Genomic DNA, 20,400 nt, shown 5'->3' with positions numbered 1-20,400 from the left:
GTTGATACCTTCATCTGGATGAGATCCCTGTTTATTGCAGAAGACTCCCTCTTTGGCAACTTCAGCAACTCATTTATTTGTTGGCATGCGATGCTGCTTATTCTCCCATTAGGAAAATATCATGCTCCTCCTCCTCCTTCCTCTCATAGACATTTTCCCATCTTGCCCAAATCAGAATGCACGTATATAAGATTTTAAAAGAAAATTAATCTCCATGTCTTACTATTTTTGTTATTACTTTGTTCCCCAATGATACCTAAAACTGCTTGTTCTCTCAGTCTGAAATTCTAGACCTTCCACTTCTCTGCTCTAGAAGCTGATGCTTTCCAGAGCAGAGCTTCTTCTTCTTCTTGGGCCCTTAGCTCCCAGTGGAGCATAGGCCATTGATGATCTCCCGTATCTATTGTCCAAAGTCGATGGTACGATTGGACTTCCTCAGTGTTTCTGTAATCCAGGGGATTGGCCGTTACGGCTTCAGCAGAGCTTTACCCGTTTCCACCTCTCACAACGGGGACATACGGTTGGACTTTGAGAGGCAGAGCAGAGCTTTGGGGCACCCCTAACCACAAATTGTCAGGGCACGTGTCACCAAAGACCCTTGCAAATTTCTACAGATAGGCCTCTGGTGTGGAACCTCCAATCAGGAGGATTGCAAGTGGCTGCAGTAGGTTGCAGACTCAGCCAGTTCCATCGCCACCATAACCTCTCCACTATATTTCATCTTTCTCTGGCATTGGGGAAATCTTTCAGAGAGAGTGCCATCCATCATTAAAGACGCTTACCATCAGGGACATGCTGTCTTATAAATTTCTAGCCCCAGGCAGTTAATCTGGCCAACTATTCTATTTAGTCCACCCCCTCCCCAACCCTCTCTCTGTATTACCTCCAGTATGTTCAACCACTTTTTATAATGCTGCTTACATTGTAGGTAGATGCTGGTATTTACAGTATGTCTATGCACATTTTATTCCATATCCATAGTTTAACCTCCAACTTTATTTTTTATATAATTCTTTATTTTTTTAATTGTTGAATAATGTTTTTTTCTTCTTGTGTGCTGTGCCCTGACCAATACACCATGGTAAATTCCTAATACGTGGAAATGGAAGTGGAGAATAAAGGCAATCTTTTATCCTTGGTATTCTCTTTGCATTGTTGCCTTTGGGATGAGGTACAGGAGCCTGAAGACCCACTCTCAGTTTTAAGAGCAGCTTCTTCCCCTTTGCCATCAGATTTCTGAATAGTCCATGAACCCATGAATATTCACTTTTTATTTGTCTTTTGCAATATTATTTAAGTTTGTATCTTATAGCAATTTTTATCTTGTGCACTGTGCTGCTGCAGGGAAACAATAAATTTCATGACATAGGTCTGTGATCATGAACCTGATTTTGATTCTGGAGCTTCACTGGAATGTGACTGGGGCAGTTGTAACGCAAGTTATTGGCGTGCTAGTATTGATGTGTAAGGAGCTCAAAGCTTGCCTCCACTCTGAGAGAGTGAGTGAAAAAACAGTTTGCAGCAGAAGATAGAAATGTGAACGACATTGTGACAGTTTCAGCAACGGAATGCAGAGGGTTTGAAATAGGAAGGGCAAGGTATGTGATAAGGTACTGTGAAGTAGACTTGCAAGGTTGCGTTAGTACAGCTTTCAATGTGTAGCAGTCGGAGTTGGCAGCATTGGGTGGGACCTGGTTGCGGTGGAGTTGCATGCACAGCAAGTCAGAAATCAGAGCCTGGGACCGAAGCCAGGATGGAGTGCCCTTGGCAGCATTTGGAAAGGGAAGTATGGCAGCAAAATACATGCTAGGTGAAGCTGAAGGCTGCTTGTGTGCTTCGAACTATGAGAAGAATAGGGTAGGGAGGTAATTAGATCTGGCATTACTTTCATTTGGGGATGGGAGAGAGGGGTCCAGGACAAACCTGCCTACACCTGCCAAGTTTCTGCTTTACAGCAACTACCGGCTCCATCTCTGTTTCTTTAGATCATTCTGAAACACTCTCTAACAGTCAGTGCTGTAGCCTCATAAGCATGGGGTTAGGTTCATGTTGTCAACAAAGTTTCAAGGATAGAAAATGCTGCAGATACACTGATAAACAAAATAAGCCGAGGAATATCGAATAAGTGTGCATGAGTGACACAAAGACACTAATTGGGTACTGGATCGCATGTTTCAATTCTCTCCTTCGCAAAGAGAAGAGGCAAATATTTTTTAGAAGCATCTTCTGGAGAATCGGAGGAAGTGTAAGCACTTAGTCACCCTTTGGCACTGTCTGTTTATTTATCAATTCTTTGTACTACCATACTGCCTTCCGTGGGTGGCAAAAACTTATATAAAGTGAAAATCACACCATTAAGAAGTAGCTTGAATCAAAATGCACCCCGGGAAGTTTTCCAATTAATTGCCACCCTTTGCAAAATTGGTCCGGCCACCTCCAGCTGTAATTCACCTCAGTGCAGTTAATATTTACCTGGCATCTGTTATGCACCCGATAAAGTCCAAGGTTATGCAACACATTTCTTCCATTGCCAGCAGAATAGTTATTTGCTTTTGGTGGCAACTGTGAGCTTCATAAATGACACGGAAGAAAACTGGGAGCACATTGGAAATGGGATGGTAAAATCATCCACACCTCACCAACCTCAGTTTTCAATGGTCAGGATAACAGAAACGGTATTAGACACATTTATTATCAAAGAATGTATAAATTAAATAATGTATAGATTTGTCTGCTTACAGGCAGCCGCAAAGCAAGAAACTCAAATAACCCAATTTTAAAAAAGGACCAAAAAAATCACTGGGCAGAGAGAGAGAGAGAGAGAGAGAAAAAAGCATTCATCGTGCAAACAATAGGAGTAAACCAACGGCATCCCAAACCAGACTGGGTCCCAGATCCACTCTCGGAGCACCTGGAGTGGTCCCAAGCCAAGCCTCAGTCCCCAGTTCGTCACACCAGCAGGGCGGAAACGCACAGCAGCCGGATCAGTTCACAGTCTCGGTGCCACAGAGAAATGTATAAACATCCGCGGGAGAGCAGGCAAAATCAGCCTGACACTCAGGCTTTCTGGTCTATCTGGATTGGGGTTTAAATTGATCAAACACTGAGTAGTGCCACGCTCCTGTACCTGGGTCAATGCCGCCCTGCCCAAAGCTGATCTCAATCTCACCAAATCCACTTGGCACTCGCAGCGATCCAACCTGGCACCCGAGTTAGGTAGACAGGCATCAAAACTCTTCCGCATCAACTTGTCTCCAGATCATTCACTCCATCTCCAGTAGTGATGTGAACTCCTTCTCCATCTGCAGTTCGAACACATTACACCTCGCAAAGCCCAGCACGGCTCGTCATTTGAACCAGCCTTGTCTCCGCCTGCCTCCCCACTGTCTGTGCTGGTAGTTCACGACAATTTTCTTCATAAAAGACGTTATACATAATGTAAGTTGTTGCAAATCTTAAAGTGGTGCCATGCTCACTAATTTTTCCAATCCAGGCATTGGGTTCACCGGCCTCTTGATCAGCCGTAACGACCAGTGGTGTTGAGCCGTTCAGTAAACGGTAAGAGCGGGGCTGGAGCGGAGGAGGATTGAGAGGCTGGAGGGTGATGCTCAGAAACATAGGAAAGCACTATAAATCTCTCAGATAGCACACATGTACTCAATTCCATGGAAGTCTTTGTGCAGTGCATTGTCGCTGTCATAGAAGAGTCCCTTAAGTTCTGATTTACCTCCTGTCATCTGCATGGTAGGCTAACCACGCACTGTAAATTACCCCTTGGTGTGGTAATGGCAAATTGAATCGAAGGGGAGTTAATAAGCATGAGCAAAAGGGAAATAAGACCATAAGACATAAGAATTAGGTCATTCAGCCCATCAAGTTTGCTCCACCATTCAATCACGGCTGGTCCACTTTCTTTCTCGACCCCTTTGCCCTGCCTTCTCCCCGTAACCTTTGACACCCTGACTAATCAAGAACCTATTAACCTCCACTTGAAATATACCCGATGTCTTGGCCTCCACAGCATCTGTGCCAATGAATACCACAGATTCACCACCCTCTGCTTAAAGAAATTCCACCTCATCCCTGCTCTAAAGAGATGCCCTTGAACTCTGAGGCTGTGCCCTCTGATGTTAGACTCCTCCACTATAGGAAACATGCTCTCCATGTCTACTCTCTCTCGGGATTTCAATATTTGATAGGTTTCAATGAGATCCCTCTCATTCTTCTGAACTTCAGCAGCACAACCATACAGGGAAATGGGGTGGTTGGGGGCAATAGGGCTAATGACATTGGTTCACTGGTCGACGGCACAGACCAAATGGGATGAATGGCCATTTGTTACTAAAGGATAGCACGGCATTGCGGCTTTTCAGGCGGCTCCCAAAGGGAACTGCACAGGCTCCATTGTTGCAAATGACATAGTGTGCAAAATGTTACAGTGCTGCTTTCAACAGATAATTACCCAATTCCATGAATATTTTGTGGATATCTGAGCCAGCTGTATGCAACACATATTTAGAACACCAAAAGAAAGTGAAATCCAGTTTCTTGGAAAATATTTTTAACTACCGAATTCTGCATTTGAACCTAATCCAGACTGATAGCACATACAATCTGTTTCTCTGATGGTTCTGATCAAAATTAGTGTGAATTTTATGTATGCGTAAATATAAGTGTATGCATGACATATAGATGTAAATTTATCCATAATTTGGCATTAGTTTATCATTCTTTTCAAAGATGCCATTGGGAAGTTAGTGTAGAAAATAAATATCTCTATCTCTGTGAAGAACTCCCATTTTAAATCAAATTATAGAGAGCTTATCTCCATTGACAAGCACCTTCTCGGGCTGAGACTGAAAGGCACGTTACGGCAGAGTCGATGAAGCTCACACAACACTTGGTATAAGATTGACTTTATTGTTGACTAAACATGTCCGATCATTCCTGTACTGTGCACAACACCCCTGTGCACATCTTTCCCTACACACATACTATTCCTGTACTTCCCCTGCGCTCCTGTCTGTGCACACAAGTCTATGAACTCCAGTCTCTCAACTCTCGTACACACACACCGTGTGTTTTCATCTCTCCGGATACATGTCTGCACTCACTCCTATTCTACATGTCATGCCTTTCAGGGACTTATGTTATATGCCTGCTTGCAATCCTATCCCTGCTGTTCTCTCTGTACACTCCCATCCCTTCATTTCTGTCCTTATCCCTGTCCTCCTGTCCATACACACTGACACTGTCTCTGTACACCTGCACCTATCCCTGCACTTCTCTCTCCCCACTCCTCTCTGTGCACTCCAACCCTGTTCTCCGGTACCTGCGCACTTCTCTGTATACAGCTGTTCCAACCCCTGTACTCCTCGTGTCCCTACACTCCTCTCTGTAAACTCCTGTCCCTGTTCTCCTCGTGTCCCTACACTCCTCTCTGTAAACTCCTGTCCCCGTTCTCCTCGTGTCCCTACACTCCTCTCTGTAAACTCCTGTCCCTGTTCTCCTCGTGTCCCTACACTCCTCTCTGTAAACTCCTGTCCCTACACTCCTCTCTGTAAACTCCTGTCTCTGTTCTCCTCGTGTCCCTACACATCTCTCTGTAAACTCCCGTCCCTGTTCTCCTCGTGTCCCTACACTCCTCTCTGTAAACTCCTGTCCCTGTTCTCCTCGTGTCCCTACACACCTTTCTGTAAACTCCTGTCCCTGTTCTCTTCGTGTCCCTACACACCTCTCTGTAAACTCCCGTCCCTGTTCTCCTCGTGTCCCTACACTCCTCTCTGTAAACTCCTGTCCCCGTTCTCCTCGTGTCCCTACACACCTCTCTGTAAACTCCTGTCCCTGTTCTCCTCGTGTCCCTACACTCCTCTCTGTAAACTCCCATCCCTGTTCTCCTGTCATACAGAATATACCTTCTCCAACATCTCAATTCGTGTCTGCTTCACTTTCGTTTAAGACTTGGAGCATGCACACAGGTTCTAAATTCCAGATTATCTCACTCTTCCTTCACTTGAATTTAATTTCTGTTAAATATGCTTACTAAATGCATATTTGAATCTAGCGTGGGCGTCTAAGAGAATGGGGGAATCAGAATCGGAATCAAATTTAATGTCACTGACATATGTCATGAAATTTATCAGCAGTACAATGTAATACATGATAAATATTGAAAAAGAAAAAAATGAATTATAGTAAGTATTTATATGTATATTTAATAGTTAAATTAAAAACTGTGCAGAAACAGAAATAATATAAGAAGGGTGATAGTGTTCATGGGTTCAATGTCCATTTAGAAATCAGATGGCAGAGGTGATGAAGGTGTTCTTGAATCATTGAGTGAGTGCCTTCAGGCTTCTGTACCTCCTTCCTGGTGGTAGCAAGGAGAAGAGGGTATATCCTAGGTGATAGGAGTCCTTAATAATGGGTGCCACCTTTCTGCAGCATTGCTCTTTGACGATATCTTAGATGAGTAAACTCTTCTCGGGCTTCCATTCATGAACAGGTGTTGATTTTGACCAACATTTCGATGACAAACTCTCCCATCTTCATCAGGGATGATACCTGGGCATATCTAGTCTGGTGGTATTTATACCCCATCATCTGTCCCTCCTCATTGTGCCATGCCAATGGCTTTAGGGACCACCTCATGAAGTAAGCCATTGAAATAAAATCAGAAGAAAATAATTTTAACGAAGACAAAGGTCCCGCTGCAAGTAAGAATTGGAATTCAATTGTAAACAAGTGGAAACCTGATTGGATGAGGGATAACCAATCAGGAGGGACAGATGATGGAGATAGAAATACCACTGGACTAGACATGCCCATTCATCATCACTGACGAAAATGGCAGAGTTTATCATCAAAATGTCAGTTAAAATCGATACTGTACCTGGTTGGAAGCCCGAGAAGAGTTTATTTGTCATATATGCTGGGAAAGCACTAGATCCTTTCTCAATATCTTGGATACGGTGTGCAGTAGCCCCTCCACCCATACCAGGCAGTGTTGCAGCCTAACAGATGCTCTCCATGGTACATCTGTAATCTGTCAAGTAGGGTGCCGTGCACAATCCTGATTTGATGGAGGCAGATGTGAGAGAACGGAGGAACATCTGGAGAAACTTCTGAAACTCCTTTTTCGCTGCCGCTGTTACTGTGTGATCCAGAGTCTCCGGAGGGGGAGGCCCCGAATCCTTGGCTTTGCTTGTTGCTTGGTGGCTGGGGCCAGGGTCGAAGCGCTCGGTATAGATGGTGCTTGGTGCTCGATGTCGAAGGGCTGGTCGGAGGCTTGAAGTTTTCGGACGGACTCAGAGTCGGCTGTGGTCGGGTGCTTCCAATGCATTGACAGCTGTCGGTGCCTGGTGGTTTATGGCAGAGAGAGTTTCTCCCTTCTGCCACCTGCTGTCGGGGACTATCGGGAGTCGATCGGAACTTTAAGATTTTTTTTTACCGTTCCCATGGTCTGCTCTTTATCAAATTATGGTATTGCTTTGCACTGCTGTAACTATATGTTATAATTATGTGGTCCTGTCAGTGTTAGTCTTTGGTTTGTCTTTTTTTTTGTGATATCACTGTGGAGGAACATTGTATCATTTCTTAATGCATGCATGCATTTCTAAATGACAATAAACGAGGACTGAGTGTCCTCAAAATCTAATCTAATCTGTAAAAGTTTTCAAGTGTTTTAGGTGACAAACCAAATCTCTTCACACTCCTAATGAAATATAGTCGCTGCATCAAAATGTTGGGTCTAGGTTAGATCCTCTTGTCAAATTAACATGCAGGAACTTGAAATCGCTCACTCTCTCCACCTCTGATCTGCCGATGAGGATTGTTTCATGTTCCATTGTCTTACCCTTTCTGAAGTCCACAATCAGCTTTTTGATCTTACTGACATTGAATGCAAGGTTGTTTCTGTGATACCTCTCAACTAACTGGTATAGTTGGAATATAGGTTACAGGGAAAATTAGAGGGGAAATACAATTTCTCTGAGAGCTGGCAATGAGTCAGTGGGTTAAGTGGGCTCCTTCTATATTGTAAGGAAAAAAATTAAAATGGAAATCACTCCTTTAAGTAGGTTCTAATGAATCTATCACCCCATTTCAACCTGCCATGTCCCACAGGCTGTTAACCCGTTAACTTCTTCTGTGCCAAAGCCCTTTGTCCTTGATTTCACCTTTAAACTTTGTACAACCTCTTCATGTCTCTAGGTAAATTTTAAACCAAACATGCTCATTTCAAGAATTATATTTCACTAATGAGATCCTGTCCTTTCTTTGGGAGCCATTTGCCCTTGGGAGCTTTATTGCAAAGCTAATGCTTCTATGTTTTGAAGAGACTATCTTCTTACCAGTGCTCACAGCATCGAAGTAAAATGTTTCCTTGCTTTCTCTTCTCTGGTCCTGAATTTTTAAAGTCTGTCAGTGATTATAATCCAATAACCCTGCATGTGCCCTGTTTCTATTCCTTTTCCCACCAATCCTATACTGACACCACTGAAAGATAGTAGCTTTTTCCGAAGCTCACACGTTACTCAAGGAGGCAAGTAGTAGAACCATTTTAATGGTTCAGAAAGGAAACTACAGTTACAGTAATTTCCACAATATAATGATAAACATTCCCTCTAATCTTTTTTACGGCTATGCAGACCAACCATTGCTCTGAGCAGGACATTTTTACATGCCTGAAAACTGTGTGGCACATGGTAAGACCATAAGATCACAAAATATAGGATCAGAGTTAGGCCATTTGACCTATAGAGTCTGCTCCACTATTTCATCGTAGCAGATCCATTTTTCCTCTCAGCCTCAATCTCCTGTCTTCTCATCGGGTCCCCTCACGCCCTGACCAATCAAGAATCTATCAACCTCTGCCTTAAATATACATAAATCTGCTTGTGGCAAAGAAATCCACAGATTCTCCACTTTCTGGCTAAAGAAATTCCTCCTCATCTCTATTCTAAAAGGACACCTCTCTATTCATAGACTCTCCCATCATAGGAAATATGCTCTCCACATCCACCCTATCAGGGCCATTCCCCATTCAATATGTTTCAATGAGGTTACCCCTCATTCTTCTGAATTCTAGTGAATACAGGCCCAGAGCCATTAAGCGCTCTTCATATCAAAAGCCGCTCAATCCTGGAATCATTTTCATGAACCTCCTTTGAACCCTTTCCAGTGTCTGCACATCTTTTCTAAGATCAGGGGCCCAAAACTGCTCACAATACTCCAAATGAGGCCTCACTAGTGCTATATAAAGTCTAAACATTATATCTTTGCTTTTATATTCTAGTCCTCGTGAAATAAATACTAACATCACATTTGCCTTCCTCATCACAGACTCAATCTCCAAATTAACTCTTTTCTTTCTTCTACCAAATTACATGACCATACAGTTCTTGTCACTGTATTCCATCTGCCACTTCTTTGCCTTTACTCCTAATTTGTCTATGTCCTTCTGTAGCCTCTCTACTTCCTCAAAGCTAACTGCTCCTCCACCTATCTTCATATTGTCTGCAAACTTTGCAACAAAGCCATCAACTCCATCATCCAAGTCATTGAGACATAATGTAAAAAGAAGCAAACGCAACACAGAACCTGCAGAGTAGCACTTGTCACCGGCAGCAAACTAGAAAAGGCTGCCATTATCCACACTCTTTGCCTCTTGCCAATTGGCCATTGCCTTATCCATGCTAATGTCTTTCCTGTAATACCATGGGCTCTTAATTTGTTAAGCAGCCTCATGTGCGACACCTTGCCAAAGGCCTTCTGAAAATCAAAGTACACAACATCAACCGATTCTCCTTTGTCTATCCTGCTTGTTATTTCTTCAAAGAATTCCAACAGATTCGTCAGGCAAGCTTTTCCTTGACAAAATCATGCTGACTATGGGCTATTTTGTAATGTGCCTCGAAGTACAGCAAAGTAACATCCTTAACAATTGACTCCAATATTTTCCCAACAACTGAGGTTAGATTAATTGGACTGTAATTTCCTTTCCTCCGCCTCTCTCCCTTCTTGAAGAGTAGAGTGACATTTGCAATTTTCCAGTCTTCTGGAACCATTCCAGAATCTAGTGATTATTGAAAGATTATTACTAATACCTCCACAACTCTTCAGCCGTTTCTTTCAGAACCCTGGCATATACACTCTCTCTTCCAGGTGACTTACTTACCTTCAGACCTTTCAGTTTCCCAAGAGCCTTCTCTCTAGTTATGGTAACTTCACACACCTCATGACCCCTGACTCTCTGGAACTTCCACCATACTGCTGGTGTCTTCCACACTAAAGGCTAATGCAAAATACTCATCTAGTTCATCTGCCACTTCCTTGTCCCTCATTACTACCTCTTCAGCATCGTTTTTCAGTCATCCGATATCCACTCACCTTTCATTTACACTTTATGTATTTGAAGAAACTTTTGGTCTCCTCTTTAATATTATTGGCTAGCTTAGTTTCCTATTCCATTTTTTTTTCTTCTTAATGACTTTTTACTTGATTTCAGTGGGTTTTTAAAAGCTTCCCCATCCTATAACTTCCCATTATTTTTTTTGCTGTATTATATGCCCTCTCTTTGGCTTTAATTTGGCCTTGACTTCTTTATTATATAAAAGAAAGTTTTTTTTGTGCAGCAACGAAAGCTATGTGTGAGGGAACATTTCAGTTACTGTGCGGTTGTACACAGCTAAGAGATAATAATGAGTGATAATAATGTAAAACAAACATGTGATCAGAGATGGGTGTGACAATTCCCTTGAATGGAATGGTCAGGCACGTGACCAGGAATGGGTGAAATAATTCCTTTGGAATTGATTAGTCAGTCAAACAGTAAACAGTCACATGCTTCACTCTCAGTCATAGATAATCAGGGGACTAGCCAAGGCAATATTAAGGAGCCAGTTTCAAAGCATTCAGTTAACAATGTGTTTTTCTGCGGTTTGTTCATAAACCTAAATCTCCTATTCAAAGGAGTTTTCATATTGTTTCCTGTACTAATTACCTTAGACTATTAATAAACAGCTACACTAATTGACTCATCCTTGATATAATCATGAGTGTTCCTGAGTCCAGGCATCACTCAATTGGTCCTGATATGTCCTGTTCATACAACTATTTCAGATAAGCCATCATCTTAACTGACTGGACTTTCTTATCCCTCTGAAGGTATTGACACCAAGGTCTCCGTTTTCCTTATCTCTGTCCCAGCCAGCATGACATGTCCATCAATTTCCTGAGAGAATATGCCTGGCCTTATCTGGATAACAAGAACGCAAACTGTGGATTTTAGAACACTGTTTAAAAAATCTCCAGTGAAACATTTATGTTACAGAATCATTCTTCCTTTTTTTTTGTATAAGGACCTCCCAGAACACAATATCTTGACCATTACTATCTGTCATATGGCAAATATTTTAGATTTCTGGGAAGAATGTGGCACACAGCGGGGACTCTGGCTCCAACTAAAGATGTAATTGTTTGTCCTTTATGGCTCTTTTACAATTGAAAGGCGTGGCTGGTTATCAAGAGCATCAGGGACTGCAAGTCTATCCCACCAACAAGTTGCTCAATAGCAATGGAGCTGGACTGTTGTTGTGCTGTGCCTGGAGTTGTTGCATACAGTTCTTGAGCTGAGGTGGTTTGGGGTGCAAAACAAAGGTGAGAGCGATTGTCTTGGATGTTTTCTTTGTGATTGCAAGTGACTGTTGGACATCGGTAATGTAGAATCTTATAAGTCTGGTTCACTGATTCATTGGGGAGATTGATGGCGGAGGAACTGTATTGCCTCGGTTGTAGTAAGGACTAGGCCCTCAGGCCGCAAGGTTGCCTGTTGCAGCCACAAAATAATTTGCAGATGCTGGGGTCCAGCAACACTCAGAACACGCTGGAGGAACGCAGCAAGTCGGGCAGCATCCGTGGAATCGATCAGTCAACGTTTCGGGCCGGATCTCTTCATCAGGACTGAAGAGGGAGGGGGCAAAGGCCCTATAAAGAAGGTGGGGGGAGGGTGGGAAGGAGAAGGCTGGTAGGTTCCAGGAGAAAAAACAGTAAGGGGAAAGATAAAGGGGTGGGGGAGGGGAAGCAGGGAGGTGACAGGCAGGAAAGGTGAAGGAATAGGGGAAAACACAATGGGTAGTAGAAGGAGGCGGAACCATGAGGGAGGTGATAGGTAGCTGGGGGAGGGGGCAGAGTGTCATAGGGATAGAGGAAGGGAGGGGGAGGGAATTACCGGAAGTTGGAGAATTCTATGTTCATACGAAGGGGCTGGAGACTACCTAGATGGTATGTGAGGTGTTGCTCCTCCAACCTGAGTTTAGCCTCATCATGGCAGTAGAGGAGGCCATGTATGGACATAGCTGAATGGGAGTGGGAAGCAGAGTTGAAGTGGGTGGCTACTGGGAGATCCTGTCTGTTGTGGTGGACGGAGTGGAGGTGCTCGACGAAGCAGTCCCCCAATCTGCGTCGGGTCTCACCGATGTAGAGGAGGCCGCACCGGGAGCACCGGATACAATAGATGACCCCAACAGACTCACAAGTGAAGTGTTGCCTTACTTGGAAGGACTATTTGGGGCCCTGAATGGTGGCAAAAGAGGAGGTGTAGGGACAGGTGCAGCACTTGGGCTTACAGGGATAAGTGCCGGGTGGGAGATCAGTGGGGAGGGACGTGGATCAGGGAGTCATGGAGGGACCAATCCCTGTGGAAAGTGGAGAGGGGTGGAGAGGGAAAGATGTGTTTAGTGGTCATAGTCATAGTCATACTTTATTGATCCCAGGGGGAAATTCGTTTTCGTTACAGTTGCACCATAAATAATATAGTAATAGAACCATAAATAGTTAAATAGTAATATGTAAATTATGCCAGTAAATTATGAAATAGGTCCAGGACCAGCCTATCGGCTCAGGGTGTCTGACCCTCCAAGGAAGGAGTTGTAAAGTTTGATGGCCACAGGCAGGAATGACTTCCTATGATGCTCTGTGTTGCATCTTGGAGGAATGAGTCTCTGGCTGAATGTACTCCTGTGCCCACCCAGTACATTATGTAGTGGATGGGAGACATTGTCCAAGATGGCATGCAACTTAGACAGCATCCTCTTTTCAGACACCACCGTGAGAGAGTCCAGTTCCATCCCCACAACATCACTGGCCTTTCGAATAAGTTTGTTGATTCTGTTGGTGTCTGCCACCCTCAGCCTGCTGCCCCAGCACGCAACAGCAAACATGATAGCACTGGCCACCACAGACTCGTAGAACATCCTCAGCATCGTCCGGCAGATGTTAAAGGACCTCAGTCTCCTCAGGAAATAGAGATGCTCTGACCCTTCTTGTAGACAGCCTCAGTGTTCTTTGACCAGTCCAGTTTATTGTCAATACGTATCCCCAGTGTCCTGTTGAAGGTTGCGGAAGTTGCGGAAGATAATGTGCTGGATCCAGAGGCTGGTGGGGTGGTAGGTGAGGACAAGGGGAACTCTGTCCCTGTTGTGGTGGCGGGAGGATGGGGTGAGGGCGAAGTGCGGGAAATGGTGGAGATGCAGGTGAGGGCATCATTGATGACAGCAGAAGGGAAACCACAATCCTTAAAGAAAGAGGACATTTGAGATGTCCTGGAACGGAAAACCTCATCCTCGGAGAAGATGCGGCGGAGACAGAGGAACTGGGAATAAGGAATGGCATTTTTGCATGTGGCGGGGTGGGAAGAGGTATAGTCAAGGTAGTTATGAGAGTCCGTGGGCTTGTAGAAGATGTCAGTGGACAGTCTGCCTCCAGAGATGGAGATCGAGAGATCAAGAAAGGGAAGAGAAGTATCCAAGATAGACCAAGTGAATTTGAGGGCTGGGTGGAAGTTAGAAGTAAAGTCAATGAAATTGACGAGCTCAGCATGGGTGCAGGAAGCAGCACCAATGTAGTCGTCAATGTACCGAAGGAAAAGTTGGGGAGCAGTACCAGAATAGATTTGGAGCACAGACTGTTCCACATAACCAACGAAGAGTCAGGCATAACTAGGGCCCATGCGAGTTCCCATAGCTACACCCTTAGTTTGAAGAAAGTGGGAAGAGCCAAAAGAGAAGTTATTGAGTGTGAGAACCAGTTCCGCCAACCGGAGGAGGGTAGTGGTGGTGGAGAACCGGTGAGGTCTATTATCCAGAAAGTAGCGGAGGGCTTTGAGGTCTTCTTGATGGGCAATGGAGGTGTATAGGGATTGGACATCCATAGTGAAAATGAAGCGGTCGGGACTGGGGAACTGCAAGTTATTGAAGAAGTGGAGGGCATGGGATGTATCCCGGATGTAGGTGGAGAGGGACTGAACTATGGGTGACAAAATGGAGTCCAGGTAGGCAGATACAAGTTCGGTGGGACAGGAGCAGGCAGAAACTATGGGTCTACCGGGACAGTCAGGCTTGTGGATCTTGGGGAGGAGGTAAGACCGAGCTGTATGGGGTGTGGGAATAGTGAGTTTAGCGGCTGAGGATGGAAGGTCTCCGGAGTTGATAAGGGCGGTGACGGTACGGGAGACAATGGCTTGATGTTTTTTGGTGGGGTCCTGTTCCAGGGGTAAGTAAGAGGAGGTGTCAGAGAGCTGCCGTTTGGCCTCAGTGAGGTAGAGGTCTGTCCGCCAGACTACTACAGCACCACCTTTGTCAGCGGGTTTCATGGTGAGGTTGGGATTAGTGCGGAGAGAGGGAGGGCAGTGCGTTCAGAGGGAGTGAGGTTGGAACTGGAGAGAGGAGTGGTGAAGTTGAGATGATTGATGTCTCGGTGACAGTTGGAGATAAAAAGATCGAGTGCAGGTCGAAGGCCTGGGCGGGGTGTCCAGGAGGAGGAGGAGGGTTGAAGACGGGAGAAAGGGTCATCAGTAGGGGGAGGGGAATCCTTGCTAAAGAAGTAGGCTCAGAGATGTAGGCGACGGAAGAAGAGTTCAGCGTCATGGTGGGCACGGAACTCACCGAGGTCTGGGACGGAGCCCTCCAGGGGAGGAGAAACCAAGGCAGCTTGTAAGGAAGCAAAGGCCTCTGTGGACAGGGTGGGTTGCGGCTGGCCCCTCCCATCAGTCCTGTCCTCCAGTGTTTGCTCGGTGCTGCTCTCTGGTATTTGCTCACTGGAAGAACAAGCGGGACCAGGACAACATCCCATGGACCATCATTCTATAGATCATGCCATTCAGGGACTTGGGCTATATTTTATTTGTGACTGTATATTTTCTGCTGTCATAACCATACGTGCTATTGGTAATATGTTTTGCACCTTGGTCCCGTAGGAATGCTGCTTCATTTGGCTATGTTCATGTATGGTTGAATAATAATTGAACTTGATCTTGATCTTGAACTAATATTTTCATTCTATGACTGCAACTATCTTTCTTAGAGTCAATGATACAGCATGAAAACTGTCCCTTCAACCTTGCCAACTATTTGTAGAGCTACAATTTTTTTTAAATCTCCCACCATTCTCATCAAATTCACGCCCCCCCCCAAAGATTCCACTGCTGGCCTATACAGTAGGGATAGTTTACAGTGGCCAACTAATCTACAAACAACTGTGTGATGCTAGAGCACCGGGGGAAATGATACCGTGAGAGGGAGAATGTACAACGTCCACCACAGACATCACCAAAGACCATATTGAACCCCGTCTCAGACACTGTGGTGCTGTGATTCTACTTGCTACACTAATGTGTTGTCCAGCAGAATTTCAAGTTACTTCAGTGTGAAGAGTGTCTCATGGCGTATTTTGAGACAAAGAATAAAGGGTATATTTGCAAAACGTTGAAGTAGAAAAACTTCCGGAGAAGCAAAGAAGTTTCAGTGTAGAAGTCTTTCTAGAGGTGAAATTCAGGAGCCTGAAGACACACACTCAACATTTTTGGAACAACTTCTTCCCCTCCACCATCAGATTTCTGAACAGGCAACGAACCAACCCATAAACACTACCTCCTTATTGTTGCATTACTTATTTAATTATACTATGCAACACACACAAAATGGTGGAGGAACTCAGCAGGCCAGGCAGCATCTATTGAAAAGAGTACAGTTGACGTTTCGAGCCAAGGCCCTTCATCAGGACTGGAGAGAAAAAGATTACTCACTGTACTGCTCCTGCAAAGCAACATATGACAGTGACAATAAACCTGAGTCTGATTTACTAGTAGGAAGCCTGTAAAGCTGTAATTAAAGAAAACATTAGGGCTTGTGGGATGAAGGCTATACGAATATATCCCATGATATCCACACAAATCATCATTCAGGCCTCATTTAGAATATTGGTCCCAACTTAGCTGGCAAGGATTACAACTGACTCATGCTGTAGTTTACCTGAACCTAACTCTTGCACGGCCCCAGGTATCGGCCTGCTATGTATTGGCAGCTGGACCTCAATAGCGAGGTTCTGAGTGATGACAGAGCATTGTGCATGATGCTGACGGGACTCACAGGATTGAGTTACGGAGAGGGGTTGAGCAGCTGGGACTTTATTCATTGGAGCAGAGGAAAATGAGGGGTGATATTATAGAGGTTTATAAAATTATGAGGGGCATAGGCAAAGTAAATGCACACAGTCTCTTTCCCAGGATTGAGGAATAAAGAACTACCGTTCATAGGTTTAGGGTGAGATGGGAGAGATTTAAGAAGAACATTAGGGGAAATTTATTCATCAAGAGGGTGGTCCATATATGGAATAAGATGCCAGAGGAAGTGGTTGAGCACTAACAACCTTTAAAAGGCACTTGATCAGCTACAATGATAGGAAAGGCTTAGAGAGGGATATGGGCCAAATGTGGACAAATGGGACCAGCATGGGCGGGAATCTTGGTCGACACAGATCATTTGGGCTGAGAGATCTGCTGTATGACCCCAAGTAAATGCTATTACTTTGTAAAAGGCAGAAAAACTCCTGCCCTGACTCTCAGCAAATATCACACACCCACAGGCAAACATATCAGAACTTATGAATGCATCTGAAAATCATAAACATCAAAAACTTTGTAAAATTGATAATAAATGTTCAAAATAGTCATTCAAAATAGCTAAGAACTAAAGCACAAATAATCTGAAAGTCATAAGGGTCTCTTAAACTTTTAAAATTATCTAACAGAATTCACTTCATTCAATAAAGTATTCCTTGTAGAACAACTACAACAGTTCCTTTCAACCCTTTCTCTCCATTCAGAGAAAGGTGAATGCTGTTTCAAATGCAGGTTAATATTGTGTCTGTGCAACTACATATCAAATAAATAAAAGCACGCACACGGGAGGAGAGGTTTTAACTGGTGTATTCTCATTCTAGAGAGGGAGGGAGAGAGAGAGACAGATCAATATGCATGTGTAGACAACAGATCAATGAGCTGTTTTCAGTCCATACATATTGCTAAGGGGAGTCATTTCTCTAAAAAGAAATAGACCTATACATTACACTTCCTCACCTTTGAATTAATGTGACATAAAACTGTATATGTAACAAAACATTCAACTTCTCCATATTCAACAAACCATACGCAGCTAGCATGCTTCCACAATAACAGTCCGTAGCTAACTTCACTATACTAGAGACTCAGCCTTTTGGGTGACACACTGTTTCTTTCAGGATAGCGTCTTTGGACCTGTGGAGTGGTATCGTATTTGACAGGTGTCATGTCAAAGACAGCTTTCTATGTGTCATGTCACTATTACTGACATGATCATCACTGAGATGCAAGTCCAGTGGCTGTAATGTGTCCATCTTATCAGATACAGTCGGCTCAGGTGTGTTCTTCTGCTAAGCATCTAGTATCTGGTATGATCTCCAACATCCATTGTGTGCATCCAGTTCTTGTAGCTATCCCACTGGGCGTCCACTTGTCTTCTTGGTAATCATGAGCTAGGACTTCCTGTTCCTCGAAGTTCCTTGCAGATTTACTTGGCAACCTGATGAACTGTTTATTCTGCACTTACCTCTACAAATCTGGTTTCAGGAGGTCCATGTGAGATATTATGTTCCTGCTCATGAACAGCATTGCAGGTGTTCGATTTGTTGTCGCATGAACAGAGTTCTGATACACAAAAAGGAAGTTGTCCACCTTGTGCTGTAGAGAAATGGCCTCCTTGTCCATCATTTTAATGGATTGCTTGAAGGTTTGTTGTAGTCAACCTCTGAATTTATAGACAAAGATGACCCTGCATCCAGCTCCACTTTCAGTTTTACACCAGACATATCTACTGTGATCCAGATGATTTAGAGATCTGCTTCAGTAATTCTATGCAGTTCTAGACATGACAGCTCACCTTTGTCTGACTCCATGTTGACTGATTCAGTTGTGCATTAAGTCACTTCATTCATTTGTTTGGTTTTGTGTTTGACATTTTTTACTCTATGTGGTTTTTCTTTTTGGTTGTGCTTTTTGTCTAATTTACACTCTCTCTCTCTCTCTCTCTATGCGACCTTGTCTGTGACACTTTCTGTAAGCTTTTTCTTTGAACCAACAGTCAATTGCATCATGGGAGTATTTGCCTTTTTTGTTTTTTTGCATTATTCAGGGGCATTTTGTGTATTTCACATTCTAAACTCTTTTTCTATAGTTCTACTGCATCCTTTGCTGCAGTCTCTAATGATATTGGTCAGTTATGATATTGTCTATATGGCCAATGCCTGTTCTAAGGTTAGGTCTCTTTCTACCAATAGACTCTTCTGAGTGCTTTAACTATGCATGCCACATACAAGCCTGTCCCTTAATGCATCAGAAAGTCAATCTCTAAAGCCACAGTACTGGGAAGGTTTGTGCAGTTCTGCAATGTATTTAGAAATACTTCCATCCTTTGATTGGCTCCTTTTGTTAATCTAAATCTTTCAGCTATTACCAGCAATTTGGGGCTCAGCTGATTTTGTAAAATTGTAAAAATTTTGTTGGATGTCTTGCTTGCTGGCTTTACAAGAGTTACTAAGTTGTATAAGAGCCTGTACATTTTAGCACCCATTAAGATAAGAAGCGTGGCGGCTTTCTGTTACTTATTCACATCATTCACATTACAATACAGTTCAATCCTCTAAACATACAACTCCCAGTCCTCATTAGTACTATCTAATTTATCAACTTTCCCAACTAAGGCGATCATCACCTTATTTTTATTTTAACTTTGCTAGTTGTGCATCTTTCACTGTGCACTGTTACTCACGTGTCATTTTGTTCACACCCGTGACAGTCTTCTCCATGCTGATTCACTCTTTCCTCTCTGTCTCTCTCCCTTCCTCTGAAGTCTGTCATCCTGTACCTGTCGGTGCAGTTGGCGATATTCACTGACATTCAGGTTCATACTCGTTGCCAATTTGTTGTGTCTGTGCAATGACATAGCAAATAAACAAAAGTACAAATAAATAAAAGGAGGTGAGGTTTTAACTGGTGTATTTACATTGCAGTGAGAGACATAGAGAGAGAGCAGATCAATGTGCATATGTGAATAACAGATCAATGTGCATAGGTAAGTTATCAGTCCATAAGTAGTGCTAAGGGGAGTCATTGCTCTAAAAGAAATAGATCCATACATTACAGTTAGAGGTTGAGAAGTAGACAGTAAGTTCATTACCACTGTGTTCGCATGCACATACGTATGTGAAGTTACAGACTTGGCACTTTGGAAAATGCCAACAGCTTAAACACAAAATGCCACAAAACAGGAGCAATTTTTTTAACTTCAAAATAAAGAGAAGGTGCAAAGATGATACCAGGCATGAAAGGAAAGGTTATGTGGTAAATAGGGAAAGATACAGTGAGAATGCAGAGGGGCGCACAAGATCCAAAGAACAATTTTGTGAAATTCCATTAATCTACATCAGAAATTCATAGAAATGGATCAAGGACTGCAGCCAATCATTAACTGCAGCTCTTTCCACAGGGCTTGCGTGCCTGCTAATTAAAATCCAGGCTTGATTTTGAATTATTACCATCACAACTTGTTAGACCTAAATATATTCACAAATGAGGACTTCAGATTACATGAATTACAGTAATAAATTTCAGAAATGTAGAGTGGAGGAAATGGACATTTTACAGACTCATGTACAGTATTTAACTCTGCAATTCAACAGATACCTACAGTCAATCAAACCATTAAAGAGGTGCCTTTGTGTCTGCATCTTAATAGTTTGTTTTATTTGTGTGATTGCTAGTAATAAACAATTAATATCAATTGATACATGTTAAATCAATGTGCAATTATTTGATAATCCATTTGGGCGCATTAAATTTTCTAAAACTATTGTGATAGCATGATGTAAAGAAATAGATGTGCTCTATTTCTGATGCTGTTCGGTGGTTTCTAATTGCATTACATGGCAATTGCATCACATCTCTAATTGCATCACAGCAGAGCCTGAGAGATGTTAATTCATTTATATCTAATTGAGTTAAGTGACTGACCCATTTTAATGTTTTTTTGA

Source organism: Mobula birostris, chromosome 23 (genome assembly GCF_030028105.1).
Source record: "Mobula birostris isolate sMobBir1 chromosome 23, sMobBir1.hap1, whole genome shotgun sequence".
Lineage (NCBI taxonomy): Eukaryota > Metazoa > Chordata > Chondrichthyes > Myliobatiformes > Myliobatidae > Mobula > Mobula birostris.
Note: the sequence above shows the minus strand (reverse complement) of the source record.